The 25,206-nt window shown below is 44.2% G+C and overlaps 1 protein-coding gene across 3 annotated transcripts in view; it reads right to left on the bottom strand.

Annotated features, from left to right (window-relative positions):
• The window catches only part of CACNA2D3 (calcium voltage-gated channel auxiliary subunit alpha2delta 3), a 1,571,161-nt gene that overhangs the window by 864,126 nt on the left and 681,829 nt on the right, over positions 1–25,206 (bottom strand). The window lies entirely within an intron of this gene.

Genomic DNA, 25,206 nt, shown 5'->3' with positions numbered 1-25,206 from the left:
ATAGCCGCTGGGAGAGAATGCACATTTAAAATCACCTTGGGCTCTATCCAGAGATCAATCTGTAATAAGAACTCCTACCTACACTGAAAGAAACCCTATAACTACAGTCAGATGTAAACTCATCATTTTGGACAATGGACTTTAATTTGACTTTAAGAATCAGTAAACTTTATTTTAAGACAGTCCTGGTCCTGCCTGAGTTCTTACAGCCTCTCACCTCATGGGAAGCACCTAAAGTACAGCACACACACTGGTGACCTTCTTTCAACATCTGGGCCATAAGCGAGAGCTTCCCCCCATAAAACAAATCCCCCCTTCCCCCTCCAGGGATTAAGAGTCAGCTTGGGAGTAAATAGCTAGCCAGAGCAGTCCCCTGAAGTTATAAATAAGATTGTGTCCCTTTGGGACTTAACACACCCCACTAAGGGTTACATAAGCAAAAGCATGGGGCAGCCGTGGCCCGAGAGTGGAAGATCACACCGGGACCCCCCCCACACACACACACACACACTGGACCCCAGGTAATTTAAAACATTTTGGGGGGGTTCGGGAGGGTGGGGGATTTATTTTAAAGGGTCGGGGTGGGTTTTAGGGTTGTTTTAGTGTGCCGGTTTTCCTGCCCTCCCCCGATTTACGATCTAAACGATTTTTAAAAAAACAAAACCGCGAGGATCAGATTCCCTCCCCCCCCCCAGCCAAAATCGATCGTTAAGACGATCGATCACACGATTCACATCTCTAATATAAATGGACCACATTCTTGACACCCAAACTTGAGATATGAAGAATCAGTATTGTTGTAGAATTCTTAGTCCTGTGAGGGACAACAAGGCAGTTATATTAGCTGTTGGAGATGGGGTGGGGGGGGGGGGATAATTTCAAACTTGCAATGCTTAATGTAATGGGATTCTTTTCACAGGGGATCCACTCCCCTGTGAAAACAATTAACCCCCATATTTATCAACATGCAATAAATATCACACCTGTGCTATTTTTCACTTGCTGATTAATATATGAGAGAGCCTTTGTATAGAGTCAGTCTGACACTCTATATGTACCATTGTAGAGGGGCACTTTGAATTAGGGATGTGAATCGTTTTAGGACGATTAAAATTATCGTCCGATAATTTTAATATCGTCTTAAACCGTTATGGAACACAATACAATAGAGATTCTAACGATTTATCGTTATAAATCGTTAGAATCGTGAGCCGGCACACTAAAACCCCCTAAAACCCACCCCCGACCCTTTAAATTAAATCCCCCACCCTCCCGAACCCCCCCCAAATGAGTTAAATAACCTGCGGGTCCAGCGGCGGTCCGGAACGGCAGCGGTCCGGAACGGGCTCCTGCTCCTGAATCTTGTTGTCTTCAGCCGGCGCCATTTTCCAAAATGGCTCCGAAAAATGGCGGCGGCCATAGACGAACACGATTGGACGGCAGGAGGTCCTTCCGGACCCCCGCTGGACTTTTGGCAAGTCTCGTGGGGGTCAGGAGGCCCCCCACAAGCTGGCCAAAAGTTCCTGGAGGTCCAGCGGGGGTCAGGGAGTGATTTCCCGCCGCGAATCGTTTTCGTACGGAAAATGGCGCCGGCAGGAGATCGACTGCAGGAGGTTGTTCAGCGAGGCGCCGGAACCCTCTCTCACTAAAAATATTTTCACCGTAACTCAAGACTATCGCATGCACAACACACTGAAAAATAGGTGTAGTTATTTCCGGCACTAAAGCATGCGTTGCTGTATCACTTTGAACACTAATAACCCTCATTCCATTAACTCCACCTCAATGTGGAATTTGCACACACATTTGCATTGTGTTATTTATTGCGTGCATTAGGGCCCTATCACGAAATGATAAATGACCCTGTAAGTTAAAGAGAGACAAAGTGAATATAGCCTGTTTACAAGAAACCCACCTCTCAGATGAGGAATATTTGAAATTTAAAAAGGATTGCATATGCTCTTGTAACTTTGCCTCTTATTCTCATAGACAAAGGGGAGTGGCTACTCCTATCCTGAAGATTTGATGTTTCTTATTGAAACTAGAATTAAAGATAAAGAAGGTAGATATCTATTTTTACTGAGGAGCTTAGTGAAATATAATATTGGCAACGTGTATGCTCCTTATCTGAATTCTCCAGAGTTTTTTTTCATCGTTAATTGCTATTATTTTGAAACATTCCGAATGCAGTTTGTTGATTGGATGTGATTTCAATTTGGTGGCAAACATCTACATTTGGTGTAGACCATCTAGACCACCTAAGTTACAGGAACACAGAAAAGGAATTTATTTACTCTTTAGTGAGTTAGGAGTATTAGGCATTTGGAGGATAATGCAACCTGGTGAGAAGGATTATACATTTTTTTCTAGTCCACATAAAAATTACTCCAGGACTGATTACATCTTAGTAAATGAAAGGTTGTGTCCTGCAGTAATTAGCTCCTATATTGGAAATGCTACCATTTCTGATCATGCTCCAGTTAGCTTAATTTTAAAATTAGGGGAACAGAAAGAAACACATTCATTATGGCACACGAGTCCAGGTTTGGCAAAAGAGAGTGTTTTGTACCTTGCTGAGAAATAAATGAAGTGAAACTTATCAATTTAATGAAATGCCAGGCATTGTCCCAACATTGCTATGGAAAATGGGGAAAGCTGTGATGAGGGGAGAAATAATGGAATATGTGGTTAAGAAGCAGAAACAAAGGGATACAGAGGTTATGCATTTATCTAATTTATTATGGGGAGCAGAAGAGGGTGAATATATCTTCGGTATCTGAAGATCATAGGAAAGTTTTGGTTGCTACCAAAGGCTTCGTTAAATGATTTGCTTCATCTCAAAGCTACTTGTTCCATTATTTTTTTAAATTTCAGTTTTATAAATATGGTAACAAAGCTGGGAAAATTATGGCGCACTTGATTTCGAGTTGATATTGGATCTCCTCTTACTGATTCGGGATAAATCTTGAAGGTATTTAGGTCCTAGTACCGTAAGTTATATAGTGTTGAATCATTCAATAATGAAGAGAGGGACAGATTTTTAAAAGATATTCCCCTTCCTGTTATTTCAAAGGACAATCTAGTCAAACTAATTATTCCTATTTCTGAGGCAGAAATATTAGAAGGTGAATTTTAAAAGCCCGGCGTGTGCCAAAACCGGGAGATACATGAATATGCCGGGCCGGTGCTTGCCAAGCGGATTTTAAAATCACCAAATATGTTGCGTGTACAAATATTTTTCTAAAAAAGAGGCGGGATGTGGGCATGGTCTGGGCGGAGCATGGCCATTCCTGGATTTCTGTTATCGTTCTGAGGTGTTGGAGTGGATTCTTGGGTACTGCAGTGATGGCCACTCCCACGGGGAGGAGCCCAATGAGGAACCACAGTACTAGGCTAGACGCTATACATGCAGACACAGAGAATTTGTATTTATTATACAGCTTGATGGTACTGCCCGGGGCGGGCAGCAGTGAAGGTAACCCAGTAGAAGTAGTCCAGGGGTCCTCAGCAGAGGAGACCAGTCTCACACTTGAGTAGATGATAGACAGCGCAGGGTAGCAGAGGCAGGTCCCGGATGTAGACTACGAGAGCTGAAGCTGAAGGTGAGACAGACTGAGAGAGTAGTACTCACTGAGTAGTAAAGCTGTATTGATGAAGATCCTGGCAGGCAGAAGCAGATCAGATGCAGGCACCAGAGTAGGAAGAGCAGGCCCTCGAGGAGCAAGTACCCGGTTTCCCAGATAGGTACCTGAAAGAGAGCAGAAGGGCTCCTGAGGAGCGGGTACCCAGGTTAGCGATGAATTACCCCGAAGGGCAGAGAGAGAGAGCTTCCTGCGGCAGCTGGGAAGTGGCAGAGCAGCTTAGACCGGAGGCAATCCAATGCTTTCCAATCCTTGCTAACTCAGTTTGTTAGCAAACGAAGGGAAGGCTAAATACCAGGATGTGATGATGTCACTCAGAGGGGATGCCCCCGAGGTTCTCGCCATGACGTGGATATAGATGTGGGTGGCGTGCGCACGTGTACCCTAGGAGGCCCTCAGGAAATCATGGTGAACACCGTCGCTGTTACCAATCCAGGGACGCTGGAGAGAGCGGCATGAAGATGCGGCAGCAGCCATCCTCCCAATGCTTGAGGAGAGAGAAGGAAAAAAGGTGAGGCACAGAGGTCAAAGCCATCTGAGACTGATGGACGCAACAATTTCTCAATGGAATCAGCGCATAAATAATTACGCATACAAGCATGCGCCGGGATCCCCAGCTACATAACTTTACTTCTGCTATAGATGGCATGTAAGTCATAAAACAGAAAAAAATTACACAGGTCAGTGGGATTTTAAGGGTTGGGGCTAACAGGGAGGAAGAAACACTATTAAAGTAGGGGGATTTGGAAGTCCTATCCCTTGACTGCTTGAACTGGGAATGATCTGGAAAAATGGGCCATTGCATCAGTGGGCATGCGATTAAAATCCCCCTACTTACGCAGTAGAAGCGGCATTTGCTCGCATAGGTGCACACCTACTTAAACTGGTTGACAGACAGAAGACAATGTGTAATAGTAAATGGAACTTACTCTGAAGAGAGAGCGGTGTTGAGCGGAGTGCCACAAGGATCGGTGTTGGGACCGGTCCTGTTCAATATCTTTGTGAGCGACATTGCGGACAGGATAGAAGGTAAGGTTTGTCTTTTTGCAGATGACACTAAGATCTGCAACAGAGTGGACATGCCAGAAGGAGTAGAGAGAATGAGATGGGATTTAAGGAAACCGGAAGAGTGGTCGAAGATATGGCAGCTGAGATTCAATGCCAAGAAGTGCAGAGTCATGCATATGGGGTGTGGAAATCCGAAAGAACTGTATTCAATGGGGGGAGAATGGCGATGTGCATGGAGCAGGAGAGAGACCTTGGGGTGATAGTGTCTAATGATCTGAAGTCGGCGAAACAATGTGACAAGGCGATAGCTAAAGCCAGAAGAATGCTGGGCTACATAGAGAGAGGAATATCGAGTAAGAAAAGGGAAGTGATTATCCCCTTGTACAGGTCCTTGGTGAGGTCTCATCTGGAGTACTGTGTTCAGTTCTGGAGACCGTATCTCCGAAGGGACAGAGACAGGATGGAGGCGGTCCAGAGAAGGGCAACTAATAAGGAGGATGGTCTTCATCGAATGACTTATGAGGAGAGATTGAAAAATCTAAATATGTACACCCTGGAGGAAAGGAGGAGCAGGGGTGATATGATACAGACTTTCAGATACTTGAAAGGTTTTATTGATCCAAAGACGACAAACCTTTTCCGTTGCAAAAAATTCAGCAGAACCAGGGGTCACGATTTAAAACTCCAGGGAGGAAGACTCAGAACCAATGTCACGAAGTATTTCTTCACAGAGAGGGTGGTAGATGCCTGGAATGCCCTTCCGGAGGAAGTGGTGAAGACCAAAACTGTGAAGGATTTCAAAGGGGCGTGGGATAAATACTGTGGATCCATAAAGTCTAGAGGATGTGAATGAAGAGAAGAGGCATGGGGTTGGCTTGCGGAAATGACGGCTACTACCTGGAGACTAATATCCTTATTCAATAAACATACGCATGGTTAATGCGACTCCAACATTGCTCTATTCTTCAATGGCAAGAGGAAATGTGGAAAAAAGGATTTGCATCCACAAAAAAGCGGGGGAGTAACTTGCTTGTTACGGCAGTTACTACCCCAAACCAAATAAGCCTGCTTGTTACAGCGGTTACTACCCCAAACTAAATAAGCCTGATACTTCACTTTCAATGCATATACAGCATAGCTCTCTGCTTCAACGGCAGGGGGAATGAAGTAAAGATGATTTATATTCAGACAACTACCAACAAGGACTGAATTACATAGTCTGGGTAAAACAAATAATCATGGGTGTAGCTTGCTTGTTACGGCGGTTACTACCCCGAATCAAGCCTGATACTTCACTTGGAATACATATCCAGCGCAGCTCACCGATTCAACGGCAGGGGGAATGAAGAAAAGAGGATTTATATTCAAACAACCAACAAGGACTGAATTGTACGGGTTGGGTAAACAAGCGTGGGAGTAGCTTGCTTATTACGGCAGTTACTACCCCAAACCAATTAGCTAGATACTATACTTAGATGCAGCTCCAACACTGCTATCTACATCGAGGGCAGGTGTGGAAGGGAAATAGAACCAAAAAGTTACTTAAAAAGGGTCAAGAGCAACAGATAAGTATGAAAAGTAAGTGTGAAAGCTTACTGGGCAAACTGGATGGACCGTTGGTCTTCTTCTGCCATCATTTCTATGTTTCTATATATATTTTTCTATGTGCGCATATTCAACCTATTTTATAACATGCACGCATATATGCGTGTATGTTATCAAATAGCCGCATCCCTGGGCACGAGCAGGCAAATATGTGCACATGTGCACCCATGCACCTGTTACCATCTTAATGTGGTTAGTCACCTCAGAGGAGGGCAGGCCCCAGGAGCTAATGTATTGGGCCCAGAATTTTATAAAATTTTTAAGTTCCTGGTGTTTAAACCATTACAACAGATGTATAACTACTCCCTTTAACATGGGTTTTACACCTACTCCATGAATCCGGCCATTACTATAATATTGCCCAAAAAGGGGAGAGACCTGGGAAGTCCAGCATCATACACCACCCAATATCACTACTGAACATAGATATGAAAATGTTGGCCTCTATCTTAGTGATGAGATTGGGGAAAGTTGGCTCAGACCAGATGGGCTTTGTGCCTGGTAGATATGGGGTCAACAGTGTCTACAAGGTGTTGGCAATGTTGGGGAAATCGCGGACAATTTAAACTGCAGTCATGGTTTTGAGCCTGGATGCCAAAAAAATCTTAGATAAGATAAATTGGGTGTATACATTTTGGGTACTGGCTAAATATGGTATAGGGAGATCTTTTTGGATTGGATCAAGCTATTATACATGGATCCCAGGACGTGAATCTTGGCAAATGGCGTCTTAGCCTGGGATTTCACTTTGGAAAGTGGGTTGAGGCAAAGGTGTCCTCTGTCACCCCTTCCATTTGTATTGAATTTAGAGTCCTGGCAATTGGGATTCACCAAGTGGTTAATATTCAAGGGACAAAAATAGGTAGGGAAGAACTAAAAATGTCTGAGACCCTGCCATTAAGCCCAAAGTTGATGGACAAATGGCAGGGTCCTTTTCCTTTTTGATAGACCTCACATAAAATTAAATATCTAGGAGTGTGGATTTAATGCTTCTTTATGAGCTTAACTTTAGGGATCTTTTAGAGAGATTTGCCCAACAATTGCAGGCATGGAAGGAATTACCTGTCTCCTTATCTGGAAGAAATGCCTTTTTAAAAATGATTTTATTACCTAAGAGTCGGATTTTTAAGCCTACGTGTGCGGGGTACATTTGTGCGCGCTATCCGGCATGAATCTGGGGTCGGCGTGCGCAAGGGGGTGCATACTAGTGCACCTTGTGCATGCTGAGCCCTAGGGGAGCCCCAAAATTGGAGCGGCCTCGGAGGGAACTTTCCTTTTGCCCCTGACCTTCCTCTCCCTTCCCCTACCTAACCCCCCCTAACCTTTATTTCATAAGTTGCGCCTGCCTTTGGGCAGGCGTAGGTTGCGCGCACCGGCCGAATGCCAGTGAGCGATCCCCTGGCACAGCCTCTGTGCCGGAGGCCTCGATCCCACCCCCGCCCCACCCCTTTCACAAAGCCCCGGGATATACGCGCGTCCCGGGGCTTTACGCGCGTTGCTGGGCCTATGTAAAACAGGCTCGATGCATAACCCTTTTAAAATCCACCCCAAAATTGTTATACTGCTTACAGATGCTTCCCTGCTTCCCTGCTGGTTGACATTAATGGATCGGGCATATTTGAAATCTATAAGGTGAATTTTAAAAGCCTGGCATGCGCCAAAACCAGGAGATATACACAGAAGTCGGACTGGCATGTGCCAAGTGGATTTTAAAAGCTGCCTGAGTATGTGCATATCTCCCACTGCACGATTAATTAAAAGTTCCAAAAAAGTGTTGGGACGTAAGCGTGGTCTGGGCGGGGCATGGGCATTCCTGGATTTTAATTTCAAATTAGTGCAAAAATACTTACATGCACAGGCATGCACTGGGGTCCCCTGCTGCGTAACTTTACTTTTGCTATGGAGAACACGTAAGTAATAAAATAAAGTTACATAGATAGATCAGCAAGGTTTTAAGGGTTGGGACTAACAGGGAAGGTTATTAAACTAGGAGGGCTTGGAAGTCCTATCCTTTATCTGGGTGAACTGGGAATGAATTGGGGAAAACTGGTAGTAGCATCAGCGTGCGTGTGTTTTAAAACCCCCACTTTCACAGTAGAAGCAGCATTTGCGTGCACAGGTGTGCATCCACTTAAAATTGCCCACGTTCAGGCTATTTTATATTATGCGTGCATATACGCGCATATTTATTTATTTATTTATTTATTTAGAAAGTGGCCACGTTCCTGTACATGTACACCCGCGCACCTGTTTAAAATTTACCGTCCCTTTTTGTGCATTTTTTATGGCATGGCAGACAATCAAAGATTGGATATGACAGATTAATAAGAAGCAAAGATCATGGAGGTACTGATGCCACTAATTTTCATTTTTACAGTTTACAGTATGATGTGCTTAAGTTGTTAGAGGACATAACTACTCCATTTATTCTCCTGTGGGGCTTATTCATCTTTGATAACAGCATGGAGATTTTTGCACAAAAAGTTGGGTTTGATGGCATGGGCTTCACTTTTTCTGCCAATTCAGGATAATTTAAACTTTTTACCTGGGATAGAAAATCACATTTTTAGGGATTGGAAAACTCGAGGATTACATTTTATTCATCAGATGATAGATGAGGACAAAGGCTGCTTTATGAGTTCCCATCAAATACAGAGTATATTTCATGTCTCTATTAACCTATTATTGCTATATGCAGGTGTGACATTTTTTCTCATTAGGAATTTCAACAACTCAAGGCAGAAATTCGAGTGGCTATTGAGATGGAGCAAATAGCTAAGAGGAAGAATTTTATATTGAATTGGTATAGGTTTTATAAAACCAATCTTGTATCTAATACGCTGGGAGGACTGGTGGATTATTGGTAGAGAGTAGGGATCTGAATCGTTTTTCTGACAGGCCATCCAGTGCTCCTACCATGTGACAGGGGCCGGCCAATGGCACGGATACCCTGTCACATGGTAAGGGCAAAGGGCAATCGGCGCCATTTTTATTAGTGGCAGCCAATGGCCCGAGAGCGGGAGATCACTCCCGGGACCCCCGCTGGACCACCAGGTACTTTTAAAAAGTTTTAGGGGGGGGGAAGCTAAGGGATCTGTTTTAAAGGGTCGGGGTGGGTTTTTTGTTTATTGGCTCAGGCGCAGCCGATAAAAAAAAAAAAAAACAATCGGACTGCATGAAAAAAATTTCACGATGTGAATTGGAACCGGAATTAGAACCGATTCCGGTTACGATTCACATCTCTAGTAGAGAGTGTGGTGTGCACTTCACAACCAAGAAACTCAGTGCATAATTTCAAGAGATTCATAAGATTCCCAATTGCAGTAAATTATAAAGAAATGCAATATAAAATAGAGATGTGAATCGGAACCGGAATCGGTTTGGATTCCGGTTCCGATTCACATGTGGGTTTTTTCAATCGGGCCCGATCACGGTTTTTGTTTATCGGCTGCGCCCGAGCCGATAAACAAAAAACCCACCCGACCCTTTAAAAGTAAACCCTTAGCTTCCCCCACCCTCCCAACCCCCCCAAAAACATTTTACAGTTACCTGATGGTCCAGTGGGGGTCCCGGGAGCGATCTCCCGCGATCTCCCACTCCGGGCCATCCTCCCGTTCCCGGGCCGTTGGCTGCCACTAATCAAAATGGCGCCAATAGCCTTTGCCCTTACTATGTCACAAGGGCTACCGGTGCCATTGGTCAGCCCCTGTCACATGGTAGGAGCACAAGATGGTGCCGGCCATCCAGTGCTCCTACCATGTGACAGGATCCGGCCAATGGCACGGATACCCTGTCACATGGTAAGGGCAAAGGCCATCGGCGCCATTTTGATTACTGGCAGCCGATGGCCCGAGTGCAGGAGATTGCTCCCGGATCCCCGCCCGACCACCAGGGCTTTTGGCAAGTCTTCGGGGACCCTCCTGACCCCCACAAGGCTTGCCAAAAGTCTAGCTGGGGACCGGGAGCAACTTCCTGCACTCGGACCATCGGCTGCCAGTATTCAAAATGGCGCCGATATCCTTTGCCATTACTATGTCGCAGGGGCTACCGGTGCCATTGGTCAGCCCCTGTCACATGGTAGGAGCACAAGATGGCACCGGCCATCCAGTGCTCCTACCATGTGACAGGATCCGCCAATGGCACGGATACCCTGTCACATGGTAAGGGTAAAGGGCCATCGGCGCCATTTTGATTAGTGGCAGCCGATGGCCCGGGAGCGGAAGGACGGCCCTACCATGTGACAGGGGCCAACCAATGACACTGGTAGCCTGTGACATAGTAAGGGCAAAGGCTATCGGCACCATTTTGAATACTGGCAGCCAGTGGCCCAAGTGCAGGAGATTGCTCCAGGACCCCTGCTGGACCACCAGAGACTTTTGGCAAGTCTTGGGGGGAGGGGGGTCAGGAGGGTGGAGGGTTGTAGTTAATTAAATTTAAAGGGTTGGGAAGGGTTTTTTTTGTTTTTCCAACTTTAATGGAAAACGAATACCGAATTCAACTAATGGACGAATCAGGTTTCCCCCTATGAAAACGAATGCAACTTATTTGGGTCCCGATGAATATGAATACTGAATCGGACGAATCCGTCCCTTCTGCACAACCCTAGTGGTGACCTGCAATGAGAAGGAACTCCAGTGTTAAATTCTTTTGGGGAAAACAGACTTTGATGTCAAGATTCAGGAGGAGGTTTTGGCTACCCTTCCTTCCTGATTAAAGTAAAGAGAGCTGCTTACTTCAAGGGGATCCCTCCAATCAGGGTTCTAGAAAGAAGACATAAAGAAACTGTGTAAGAACAAGGAGATCCTGAAGATCTGCTAACCATGAGTAAGGGAAATCAAAGATCACTGTGGGCACACATCTGGTGTTTCACTACCCTGGGGAGAGAAAGAGAAGATTTACTCTCTGTGTCATAGACTCTTTACCATTTTTTATTAGATTGGAAGGGGGTTTTTGACTAGTCAAGAGACCCTGCCCAACTGGGCGCTCCATTTTACATAATCCAAGAGAATGGATATTTCCCTGCCCTGCGCAAATAGAGCAAAGAGACTGTAGGAAAAGAAAATGAGAGAAATTCTGTGGTGTTGCAGTTTGAGTTATTGTGCCATTCATCAACATTGTTTGAACTGTAAAGATTTTAATTTTGGATACTAACCCAGTGACTCTAGAGTAATTCTTTAATATTAACTGCACCTACCTTAAGAACAAATATCCTCCCCAAGGGATCACAACGGACCAAAAAGGAATGTGTAAAAAGGTCACCTCTGTCATTGGGCCTTGAAAGTATATCTTTCCCCCAACCCACCTACAAAGGATCTGACCATCGGAGTAAGAGGGAATGTGAAAGAGCTAGCCAGTGAGTGGTTCCAGCCCCAAAGAGAAACAAATTCTTTTATGGCCCTACCCAAGCAAGATAGGCACACTGGGAAGGGATTATATGTGTCTGTCTTCACAGGGTAGGAGTAATCTCCAGATGTTCCTGCCTTGCTAATCTTCTTTTCTAGAGGTTCCCAAACCTGTTCAGATGATCTCACAGCCAGTCAGGTTTTCAGGATATCCATAATGAATATGGACGAGATAATGTTGCATATAATGAGGTACCATGATATGCTAATTTATCTCATGCATATTCATTGTGGATATCCTGAAAAACTGACTGGCTGGGAGTCCCACAGGACAGATTGCTCTATTCAAAATGGTGCTTATGGTCCCTGAGGCCAGCACCATTTTGTTGTTCCAAGGTATATCTGATTCTGTGCACAGAGTTATCTACATTCAGTTTTGCAGATGATTTGATATTTTGGCTCCCTTTCAACAAACTGAACCAAACATTGGCTCATTTATTGTGCTTTATTCTTTCATTTAAAAAAACAAAAAAAAAACATATACACATTCTTAGTTACTAATTCGCCCAATTCCATGACATTTTAATTCTCCCAAAGTTTCTCATGAGGGACTTTATCAAATGCAAAGTAATTTAGGTCATTTTTGTTGTTTTTACACAACATTTACAACTGTTTTAAAAGGAGACTTTTTAACAGTCACATAGACAGTGAACATTGTATTCAATAGTGATGTGCTTTTATTTGAAATGTTGTTTCATATTTCTTTTCATTTCAGTTTAAAAATGAAACTAAAGAATTTTATTTCATTCTGTACTATTTTAAAAATCCTACCACACCTGATTAAAAATAAGTCCCTCTCCAGATTTCTATCTGCACCTTGAACCACCAACTAACTCCCAATTTACCCATATCATCTGGGGTTTAAAGAAGGGCAGACATCTTCCTACAAGTGTAGTATATCAAAATGGTGCCGTTGACCCAAGACCATTGCCATTTGAAATATATCTATACTTCACATGGTGCCAGCCTTGGGTCTACAATTACCATTTTGAAATATGGCGCTTGCATGACAGTAGTGACTCAGGATTTCTCCTGCCTCTCTTTGGACTCCAGGCATTGTGGTTAATCTGAAGGAAGGAAGTTTGGGGAGAATTTTGGAGAAAGTCCACAGGGCATTTTTAAATCATGTAATATTCATTCATCTCAGAAGCCAAAATGAACAAACTAAACATCTACCCCCCCACCAAAAAAAAAAAACCAACAAAAAAAACATGCATATCTATGCTATTCAGTGTTACTTCTGTAACCTGGTTCTAATCCAGCAAATGTAAGGAAGTATTTTGTGATTGAATCTCTTTGCCAACTTACTGTTGAAACAGCAAACTAACAGTCTGACCTAAGTCTGACTGATTTGGATCAGAAACCAGGTCATTCATTGCTCCTGGCTACAGTGTTTGGATGGCAATTCATGGAAATAATGCAGCATCAACAGGTTATGAATGGTACTCTTAATTTGTACATTTGATTTGACTTGGTGCTATTAGGTGTTAAAAATATGCTTTTCTTGTACAATTAAACCTCTCATCAAAGATTACCTTTTTGATCCTTGTAAGGGATAAAAGTAAAATGTTACCTCTAGGTTCACAACACTATAGTGCTTAGTTCCAGCTTAGCAGCTGAGATATGGTAAACCGCATCTCTTGCTGACTGGAGTTCTTGAAAATACTCTGTGGCTTCCCCATCCATCACAGAAATGTGCTCTCTAGCTCTGGAAGGCAGAGATAAAAAATTGCTTCCCTATATACTCTAAAAGCTCATTACAGTCATTCCATTGCTAAGGTATTTAGCAAGAAAAGAGAGAGACCTCTAGTAAATTACCAAACCATGTTATCGCTGTGTTCCACTGCCACAGCTGTGAACCTGGCTGAGCACATGCTCAGCAATTAAACCAGCTATTGGAAATTTTGTGTGGATCACAAAGCTACAGGTGATTTGTGCTGTATCTCATATTTTTAGTTTAATTTTGGCCTCTCAAAACATTAATGATTTATTGTATAGATGTGCATTCATTTAAATCTGAATGGAGAAACATGACAAATGAGTTGATTTTCAGTTTAGTTTGTTTCAACCAAATCGAAAAATGGGGCACTCATAAAAACCCAAATCTTTTTTGGTTCATTCAATTAGATGCCATTAAAGTCTATGGGGGAAGATTTTTTTTTTACTTCAGGTCAGATAGAGTGAGGTCAGTTGGAGCTGGGATAAGCAAGATCAATCATATTGAAGTGCCTTTTCACATTTTCTACCATGGGACCAACATATTATGAGGCAGATTTTCAAAGCCCTACGTGCGTAAATCCGGGAGGATTTACGCACATAGGGAGGTTATGCACGCCGGGCCTAATTTCAAAAGGCCCGGCGGCACACGTAAAACCCTGGGATGCCTGTAAGTCCCGGGGCTTGAAAAAATGGGCAGGGCATGGGTGGGTGGAGGTGGGGCGGTCTGGGGGTGGGGCCAGAGCCTCCAGGCACAGCGGCCATTTGGCGCTGTGCCCAGGATCGCGGGCCAGACATTGGCTGGTGCGCGCAACCTACACCTGCCCTAAAGGTTAGGGCGGGTTTTAGGTAGGGCTGGGGGGTGGGTTAGGTAAGGGAAGGGAGGGGAAGGCAGGGGGGTGGAAGGAAAGTTCCCTCCAAGACCGCTCCGATTTCGGAGCAGCCTCGGAGGGAACGGGGAAAGCCGTCGGGGGCTCCCCTAGGACTCAGCGTGTGCAAGTGGGTGCACCCCGGATTTTATAACATACACATGGCTGCGCGTGCATGTTATAAAATTGGGCATACATTTGTGCGTGCCGGGTTGAGCGCACAAATGTATGCCCGCGTGTACATCTTTAATCCGGTCCTATGTCTCTCTTTTTTTAAATATGTTTCTTTTTTACATATGAAATAACCACTCAAAATGTCCACTCAAAATATAGTGACCGTAATTCAAGCTCTGAGATCCTGAGATTCTGAAGCTCCTTGCTTCAAAGTTTAGAAATAAAGAAAAGCTTATAAAAAATTTGATATTGAGATATATAAACAATGTCTGCTCTTAGAGCTATTGTCACTGTGTTCTAGCTGTGATGAGGAGTAGTAGTAGCAAAAGAAACTAGATTTTCCATCAGAGTATAACAGTGCATATCATAAAGGTAAAACTAGGACTACAGTAGGCATTATATATCAGTATCTGCTGAAAGATATAGACAGTGTATACAGAGTGTGTAGTGACTATCATGGAGGGGACAGAATGCTTACTCTGTGTAAAAGAGTTAGTGTGAAAGTGTACTAATTCTTATGTGTGTGTGTTTGTGTAACTCTTGCACTAATTTAGTACAGAAGCATCAGCTGTTCACTGTGCTCTATTTGTAACAAATGTGCTACCTCATCTGTTGTCTATGTGTATCCATACTAGGTTGTGCATTACAACACTAAACACCCTACTCACTAGTGATTTATTTTAATAAATTCCATTATGTCAGGCATAAAAACAGATTTTGGCACTGAGAGATGACGAGAGAAGGTTGTTCCTCCAGAGATACCTGAGAATTGTATAAGTAGCAGCGGTGATGATAAGGTGCATAGAATCATGAGGACTAGGAGTTTCCTGCTAAGATTAAGATTTAAGAAAAGAGGAAGCAGCTAGAGGTGCTAGAGGTACAAGGCTGCATGAGAAACTGGAAGAGCAACCGAATGCTCCCATCTCGACTGTTGGTATGGTACAGGGAAAGGTGGCAGCAAGCTTAGTGGAGGGAATCAGCAGCGATGGGGTGGGACTAGAAGGGCATCAGATAAAGCCAGCATAATGTTCCCTGTTTTACTCTCACTAGTGTCTGCAGCAGATTTTTGAAGAAAATACTGATTCCGATGAATCATGTGAGGGATTCACAGAGCTAGAGGAAGGGAATATTGAAAGTTCAGCAGCTGAAGTGGGTTTGTAGAACCCAATAACCAGCATGATATTCAATGAGCAGCCTTGGGCAATGAATAATACTGCAGAAGTGAAGAATAACCCCTAGGACCAGCAAGTAGTCAAGAGCTTGAGAGAGAGTTCCCTAACTTTTTATCTCCTGGTCTGCTTTCAACCCCAGCACAAGCAGCAGCAGCAGCAGCCAACAATCCAGATAGGGTAACCCATAAAATATCATAGGAGTGAAGGGACTTTAGTGTTATGGAGGAGCAGCATTTTGCAGAATGCACTCACTGTTGAAAGGCGATCAGTAAAGGAAAGGTACTGGGCCATCTTTAGGGACCTTTGGTTTCAGTTTTTATTTTATTTTGATTGGGAATTTCAGTGTTGAAAAATGACTTTTGCATTGATTTTTCTCCTGTGTGCTATATAAAAATCATTTTTCCACTGACTTTCTTTGTTATAACATTGAAATTCCCAGGCAAAATAAAATAAAAACAGAAAATGAAGGTCCCTAGCGATCTTTCAAACAGTGTAGTACTGTATAATTTAAAAAAAATGAGTTAATTTTCATTTTGTGGAAGGCCAATGCTAGTCTGAGGACCTCATCCTCAACTCAAAGCAGCAGCAGCAGCAGCAGCAACAGAAAAGCCACAGCAAAGATAAATGCATTTCCACTTTGATCTTTTATCCCCTTCTCCCAATGAGATGGCAGGCCAGCAGAAACTACCTATATATTGGGCATGATACAGGCAGCATATACAGTGGTGACACAGTGCAATGGAGAAATGATTGCCCTAGAAGACCAGCCCCCCCACAAGTGGTTGGTAACATAGGATTTACTTCTTAGCCACCGATTACAAAGTATTCTCCAGGACAACATTTAGTAGGTATGTGATCTTATCCTGTACTCTCAGTGCCCTATCCAGATGCAAACATAGCTGGCCAAGGCAAAGGACAGCAGTCATTTCACCAGTGATATCTGCACTATCCAGAATGCTATAGACTCCCATCTCTCCATGAGAGCACATTGGTGGCATCTGGATGAGACAGACAATCTGTAGCTCTAGTACTTTATCAGTTATTAACAGAGACCAGTATCCTGCCTCCCAAGAAAGGATAAACCTTCAGAAATGTCTATCATGTGATATTTTGGAGATCCCAATAAGAATATGGCCACAGGCCCATTGGAATACACGGCCCACAAGGCCACAGTCTAGCAGGAGTACACCTAAGTCTAAACCAGCATTTCCTTTCCTGTCTACCAACCATTAGGGATGTGCAGAGGGACGCCATACATTGCATTCGGGATTCGAATTCGTGGGGGGGGGGGGGGGCGGATACGTTGCATTCGGCTGTATGGCGCCCCAATTCGTTAATACGTTGATTTTGATTTGTTTCCCCGCTAAAATTTAATTAACTACAACCCCCCCACCCTCCTGACCACCCCAAGACTTACCAAAACTCCCTGATGGTCCAGCGGGGGGTCCGGGAGCCATCCCCTGCACTCACACCCTCGGCTGCCGGTTTCAAAATGGCGCTGATAGCCTTTGACCTACAGTCACAGGGATTACCGGTGCCATTGGTCAGCCCCTGTCACATGGCCATCGGCACCATCTTGTACTTCTACCATGTGACAGGGGCTGACCAATGGCACCGGTAGCCCCTGACACATAGTGTGGGCAAAGGCTATCGGCGCCATTTTGAATAATGGCAGGCGACGGCCCGAGTGCAGGAGGTCGCTCCCGGACCCCCGCTGGACTTTTGGCAAGTCTTGTGGGGGTCAGCAGGGTCCCCCAAGACTTGCCAAAAGTCCCTGGTGGTCCAGCGGGGGTCCAGGAGCGATCTCCTGCACTCAGGCCGTCGCCTGCCATTATTCAAAATGGCACCGATAGCCTTTGCCCACACTATGTGTCAGGGCTACCGGTGCCATTGGTCAGCCCCTGTCACATGGTAGGAGCATAAGATGGCGCCGATGGCCATGTGACAGGGGCTGACCAATGGCACCGGTAGTCCCTGTGACATAGTAGGTCAAAGGCTATCGGCGCCATTTTGAAACTGGCAGCCGAGGGAGTGAGTGCAGGGGATGGCTCCCGGACCCCCCGCTGGACCACCAGGGAGTTTTGGTAAGTCTTGGGGGGGTCATGAGGGTGGGGGGTTTGTTTAAATTGGCTTCTTTAGGCTGCCGAATAATTCGGCGAAGATTCGTGTATTCGTGGGGAATCGCGATACGTTTTGCTTCCCCATGAATACAACGAATATGGCCATATCTGTTGCGGATTGCCAATACGTAGGGACCGAATGCACACCCCTACCAACCATCATGTCTAGAGAATGGGTATTCTAGCAGGGGACATCATATCATTCAGGGCTGGCACCAGAGTTGGTGGAAAGGTTGTTCTTCATTAAAATAAATCTCCTTATGCTGTTTCCCCAAATTTCCATGCAAATGGCAAGAGGACTAAGGGGTAGATTTTAAAAAACGTGCGCATGCATCCATGTGCACGTGTAGTTCCTGGCGCACGCACATGGATGCAGAGATTTTATAACATGCGTGCACATGCGCAGGCGGGTGACATCTCATGCGCGCAAGGGGGGGATTTTTAAAAAAATGTGGCGATGTGATTGGGCCTAAACCAGTTCCTTCCCAGTCCACTCTATTTAAGGAGCGGACTGGGAGGGAACTTTCCTATCCCCTACCTAACCTTCCTCCCTTTTCCCCTCTCCTCTGTGACCCCTAAACCTACCATAACTATTGGAATTGTTTTTGTTTTATAACTTACCCACTTCTCCGAGCAGGAGTAAATTCCACGCACCAGCCAGCTGCCAGCGCACTTCACTGGGACAGGGCCTAATGTCTGCTGTCCCGGTCGGCCTCTGCCTACCCAGACCCAACTCCCTTGCCCGCCCCTTTCAAGGAGCCTGGTACTTCCATGTGTACCGGGGGATACACGTGTGGCTGGGCCATTTTTTAAATGCACTTGGTGTGTGCATGCCCCGGCCACACCCGTATCCCCCGGTGTTTGCATGCGCTGGGATTTTAAAATATGGGCTTCAGTGCACAACTACATTTTTGCACTCAATGTCTTGCTGTATTGTTGCCAGTTGCCATTTTTACTGCTCTTGCCTGGCCTTCTTATGCTGCCCTGCCTCTCTCTGAGTTGCATTGGGGTGTTTTGGCTTCAAAATAAAAAATATTTAAAGAAAGAAAATAAAACCCATCTTCTCCTCTACCCTTCTCTGGCTGCCTTGGATCTTGGTGCCTTTGGCTTTTCATACTATTGTTTGTGCTGTTTTGCCCCTGTCTCGATGTCGTCGGATTTTCATGCCACTGTTTCTATTGCTTTGCTCATTTCTTGGAGCCTTGTGGCATTAACACCATTGTAGGTGCCTTTTGTCCATTTGCTACTCTTGAGTTTTGATGCCACTCTTCTTCCTTCCTTACATGTCACTTTCTGTCCTGAAGTGTTGACCACTGAGCTTTAAGCCTTACCCCTCTCTCTGGGGGTGTTGGTGCCACCATGCTTCCTGCCTTGCTCTACACTCTGGGGCAGATTTTAAAAAAAGTACGCACACACGTACTTTTGTTCGTGCACCCGGCGCAAACAAGAGTACGCCGGATTTTAATAGATACGCACGTAGCCGCATGTATCTTTTAAAATCCAGGGTCGGCGCGCGCAAGGCTGCGCAAAATCGGCAGCCTGTACGCGCCAAGCCGCGTAGCCTGCCTCCGTTCCCTCCGAGGCCACTCCGAAAGAAGCATAAACAGTGGCATGAACACCCTAAGACACCAACAACAGCAGGCGTAACTTGCGCACGCGGGCCGGCTGCCGGCACGCCATGTTCCGGTCCGGGGAGCTGGTCTGGAGGCTGTGGCCATGTCCCCGGAACGCCCCCCGTTGACGCGCCGGCCACGACACGCCCCCCCCCCCCCCCCCAGGAAAGCCCCGGGACTTACACGCGTCCCGGGGCTTGCGCGTGCCGCCGAGCCTATGCAACATAGGCTCGGCACGCGCAGGGGGTGGAAGGGGCAGCTTTTCAGGGGTTACGCGCGTACCCCTTTGAAAATCTGCCCCTCTGTGTATTGGGGTGTTAATGCCACTCTTCGTGCTCTGCAAATCTCTGTTTTTGGTGCTGATGTCAGTGCTCCTGCTATTTTGCATCTTACATGGAGCCATTGGGTGTTTGTGCCTCTGCTTCTGCTGTCTTCAGCACTTCAGTATTTTCTGACTATTGGTCCTGTCATTATTTAGCCTTCCAGGAAGCATACCACTCATTTTAGGCTACATTTCCAAATAACCTTCAAGTGACCAGCATGGAACAAAATTATACCTTTATGACAAGTTTCCTTCCCATATTTATAGCCATAAGATAAACGTTCTATTTATTCATTGTTGTTTTACACAAGAAGTTGTTTGTTGAAAGGGAATATTTGTTTTGTGCATTAAGAAAAATGTTAGGGGTTTTATTATTCCTGAAGAAACAGTTTTTGGAAGTTATGATGCCTTTTTGAAGGATAAATCTATTTTTCAGTACATGCCATTGCTCCTGATGCACTGCCCCTCTCACAATGCCTTGGGTTATTCATGCCAGTCTTCATGCCACTGTTCCTTACACTTTCTCTCTCTCTCTTGTAATGCCTTAAGGTATGGATTTTATCTCGGCCCCTGTTCCCTTGGTCCTCACTCAATGCCTTGGAATGTTATTGCAACACTTGCTTAGTCCTTGGCTCTCACTCAATATCTTGGCAAGTTGATGCCACAGCTCCTGGTACCCTGCTTCTCTCTCATGTTGGGGACTCTGCCCCTACCACATGAATCGGCATCAGCAAAGGCACAGCAAAGTGGAAATCAGTCTCCAAACCTGATTCTCTGCTTCTTCCCCAATTGATGCCATAGGGAAACTACATCAGAACTACTACAGACCTCCTGCAAAGATCTTCTCTAACTAGTATGTTCACCATATTCAAGCCCGATGACCAATTTGCATGTCAGGACCGCTACGGATCTCCTCCAAAGATTTATTCTGAATTCATCATGCTGGTGTTGGTGTCTTAGGGTGTTCATGCCACTGTTTATGCTTCTTTATCCCTCGCTCAGTGCCTTGGGGTGTACCTTCCACTTGTGGTGCAGTTTTTTCCCTCTCACTATGCCTTGGAGTGTAAAACTTTGTGTTTCTCAAGATGCCTTGGGATATTCATGCCACTATTGGTGGTGCTTTGTCACTCTCATGGTGCATTAAAGTGTTCTTGCTATTGTTTGTGATGCATTGCCCCTCTCACAGTGCCTTGGCTGTTCATGACACTGTTCATTTTGCTTTTCTTCTCTGTCAGTGCATTTGTTCATGCCACTGTTGGGTGCCACTTTTTCAAACATTTGGGTCTTGGAATACTATTCCCTTTATTGCTGATGCCTGCCTGAAAGTTTAATTAAACTTGGAAAGAAAGCCCTAATGTTAAAGTCCAAAACAGGACAAAGGAAACAAATTAAATGAAATAATGAAATACATTAACTTGGCAACTTGAAAGGAATGAGACAAATTAAAATGGCGAATTAACTAAAATAACAAACCAAACTGAAATTTCCTTTCAATGCATATCCCAAAAATGTTATAATTGTATTTTAATGTATTTGATTACTTTGTAAACCATCTTTGGTTGACTTTGGTTTAAGGAAGGCCATATATAAAATAAAATAACATAACAAAGCATTAATGAGAGCTTCATTTTAATGCATTTTGACCAAGTTCTGAGAAACAGAAAATTGTTTTGGAGTACTACTGTATGTTCTTAGTCATTTAAAATCACTTTTGTTGCACTGTCCTCTATCTGTTGATAAAGAATCTTCAGTCTTTGTGATTCATTATAACAAGAAAGCGATGTATTTAATATTGTAAACCAATCTCCCAGGACTACCTTTCGTAAATGGTAAGCACAATAGCCAGGCACTAATTGGGTCTAATAGTAACGCCATGGGTATTTATGTTGACAGAACAGTTTCCAACCAAACAAGACCCAAGGATTATTTTTTCAAACTTCTTTATGAGCAAACAATGTGGTTGGGTACAATATTGCTCAGCAGCTATTTTTCAGATCAACAGATTGTGCTACTGTTGATATTTTGAAGACTGTGCTAAAACAAGACTTCATTCTACTTTTGTAGGTAAAGAATACTTTTTATCTCATTCTTAAAATATATTTTCAGCAGTAATACTCAACAAGTCTATTATGTTTTCCTGTCTTTGAATAAATCAAAATAAGTGTTCAATTTACATCTCTTTTTTAAAAGCATCATTTTACATTATTTAGTCCTTCATTGATAAAATCACTTGCACAAGATTAGATTGTAGCATGAATGCCCTTTCTTTGACTTTCATCTCACATTTCATTCTATTTTAACTTTCTCATCACAGGATTATGAAATTTCAGCTAGATATAGTGTAAGCCTGTTAGACATCTGGCAAAGAAAGAATACAGTTTAAAATCTATCAAGTAAGTAGGTTATTTTCACTGTGTAGCAATAGGCTGCTAGAAAACCAGGTACAAATGACATGGAAGTTTTGAAAAGACCCTGATCTGTCACTTAAATTTCTGTCCCACTTTCAGAAACACAACCTTATTTAGGCGTTCCTGTATAGAATATAGCAAGAATCCCTTACGGCGAGGTTATGTCCGTCCATCCATCTGTCTGCCTGTGACCTAGTATCAGCAGAAAAATCAACAAGGGAACTGAGCTAATATCTGAGATGTAACAGTTGAATGGTCAAACATAAGTTGAAAACTTTTTGGGAGAGGTTATTTGTTTCTGCTTTAGTCCATTTTGGTTTTTTCACATTGTGCTCAGAATCAGCAAGCACTGTCTACTATGTCAGAACTTGACTGCGTGTTAAAAGGAGTCAGCACTCACTAATCCACTTTTGCACACACTAACAGGTTTAACACAGAGTGCAATGTTTATGTGCACAGTAAAACCACTTATTGCATGAGAATGTGAATAGATGCGTGTGATAGCTCCAAGAGAAGGCCTCCACATTTGGGATGTGAATCATTTTTATGACGAATTAAAATATTGTACTCTATTTCTTAATTAGTCATATATCAGTAAAATCGATAAACGATCGCATTTCCCCCGAATTTTCGTTCAAAAATCGTTTTTCGGCTTAGTGTGCATTAACGGGGGTTAGCGCGCACCAACAAAAATAACAAAAAAATAACAAAAAGTAACAAAAATTAACATTTTTTTGTTGGTGCGTGCTAACGGGGGTTAGCACGCACTAAGCCGAAAAATGATTTTTGCCGAAAAAAAATGCAGATCTGTGGGAAAATGAGATTTTCCCGCGGCCATACGAACCCGAAAGCAAAAACGATTGGCCATCCGATGCACATCTCTACTCCACATTATTATATGCAAAATAAGCTGTACAAAAGAATGCTACTCCAACACCTGCATAGACCCAATGGGAGTACATAATTTTTACTTGTTTAATGGAGGAAATATTAAAAAAGGGAATTTTATGAAAAATTAAAGATCTCATTCTTTTTTGGTTTTTATTTATTGGTATAATACCAAAGTAATTCTAACAAACTAAGATTATCCATGTATTCTATTTGATTTATAAGATATATGGATAATCTATTACTATTGTTTTAGATTGTGTTTTTTAATTAGGGCTTCTGTGCACAATTTTCATACTAGTACTAATTATTTATACTGTGCTGTAAAGTATAAGCATCACTGTACAGATTCATGTAAGAGATTGAAATCTCCACAGACTGGCGACTATCTAGTCTAGACAGATGGACAGACATAGATGAGAAATACAAGTTTGGAGAGAATCAGCAAAGAGATCTGAAGTCTCAATGTGGTTGAATAAGCATAAGTTAATTGAAGAAAGGGACCAATTTATCTAATTGGGCAAAACTATTAAAATGAATATTAAGCCCCATAACAATTTATTAAAGAAATACAGGAAAAGGGATGAGTGAGTGAAGTGCAAGGTTGGTGGACCCCTCAAACAGGCACAGTGTATCCTCCCTGCTCAAAGCCAGTATTCTTACTAGTATGTATGAAATGCTTATCAATGCTACCAACATTCACACACTTTAAATCAAAAGAGGAAAACACACTGAACTCTAAAAGCATGATTCAAATTTAATAGATTTCAGCCCTTCTACAAAAAAAACAAAAAACAAAACACTGTCTCTCAAGAACAGCCACTGTTTATCTAAGCATGAGATAACCTGATTTCCCCCCACAGTACTTGCACAACAAGGGCACTTTTTACTTACAAGCCTGCAAGCCAATTTTCAAAGGAAAACTCCCCACTGAGTTTCCCTTTGAAAATTCAGTGGCAGTCTAGCAGTGAGGGGTTCCTTTACCCAAGTGCATGGGGCAAAGAATTCAAGGGAGTCAACCCATAGGCAGATGTTACAGCACCTCTCTAGACTTCATGCTGGCAGGATTTTGCCAGCCCCAAAATCTTAGCGCTCTAAGTGACCGCCTAGTTTGCCTCATGGAAGCACCTGCCAGAAAAACATGCTGCAGATCTCTGTTGGTACTTTTTGTCAAGGCAATTTTCATAGGAAATATGTGCACACTATGGGTAATTTTTCATTAAGCAACAATAAAAGCAAATCTATCCATGTACTTTTGCTTTTGTTATTGTGGCAAATCCTGGGGGCTAAAAATTACCTGAGGGTTTTTTTTTTTTTCATGAACGCGCCACGATTGATGATTGTCCACTTAATTTAGTGTTTTCTAGGGATGTGCAGAGCAAAATTTTATGTTCATATTTTTTATGTCCGAAAGGGGGTCCCACTTGCGGCCAATATGGACATAAAAAAAATCCAATGAGTTGGGTATATGTACATATGTGCAAAAAAAAAAATTAAACCCCCTCACCCTCCTTAATCCCCCCCCCCCAGACTTACCACAACTCCCTGGTGATCGAGCGAGGAGTGAGGACGTCATTTCTGCAATCCTTGGCGAGAAGCATGTGACGTCGGTGGCACGTCGAGTGACGCGGCGTCACGTGATTCCCGGCTCGTTCGCGCCGGACGGCTCGTTCGGCCCAAAAAGAACTTTTGGCCAGCTTGGGGGGGTCAGGAGGCCCCCCCAAGCTGGCCAAAAGTTCTTTTTGGGCCGAACGAGCCGTCCGGCGCGAACGAGCCGGGAATCACGTGGCGCCGCGTCACTCAGACGCGACGTCACGTGATTCCCGGCAAGTTCGCGCCGGACGGCTCGTTCGGCCCAAAAAGAACTTTTGGCCAGCTTGGGGGGGCCTCCTGACCCCCTCAAGCTGGCCAAAAGTTCTTTTTGGGCCGAACGAGCCGTCCGGCGCGAACTTGCCGGGAATCACGTGACGTCGGCGTCACGTGATTCCCGGCTTGTTCGCGCCGAACGAGCCGTCCGGCGCGAACTTGCCGGGAATCACGTGATGTCGCGTCTGAGTGACGCGGCGCCACGTGATTCCCGGCTCGTTCGCGCCGGACGGCTCGTTCGGCCCAAAAAGAACTTTTGGCCAGCTTGGGGGGGTCAGGAGGCCCCCCCAAGCTGGCCAAAAGTTCTTTTTGGGCCGAACGAGCCGTCCGGCGCGAACGAGCCGGGAATCACGTGACGCCGGCGTCACTCGACGTGCCGCCGACGTCACATGCTTCTCGCCA

The sequence above is a fragment of the Rhinatrema bivittatum genome, chromosome 4 (assembly GCF_901001135.1).
Source record: "Rhinatrema bivittatum chromosome 4, aRhiBiv1.1, whole genome shotgun sequence".
Lineage (NCBI taxonomy): Eukaryota > Metazoa > Chordata > Amphibia > Gymnophiona > Rhinatrematidae > Rhinatrema > Rhinatrema bivittatum.
This window is presented reverse-complemented; position numbering and strand designations above follow the sequence as displayed.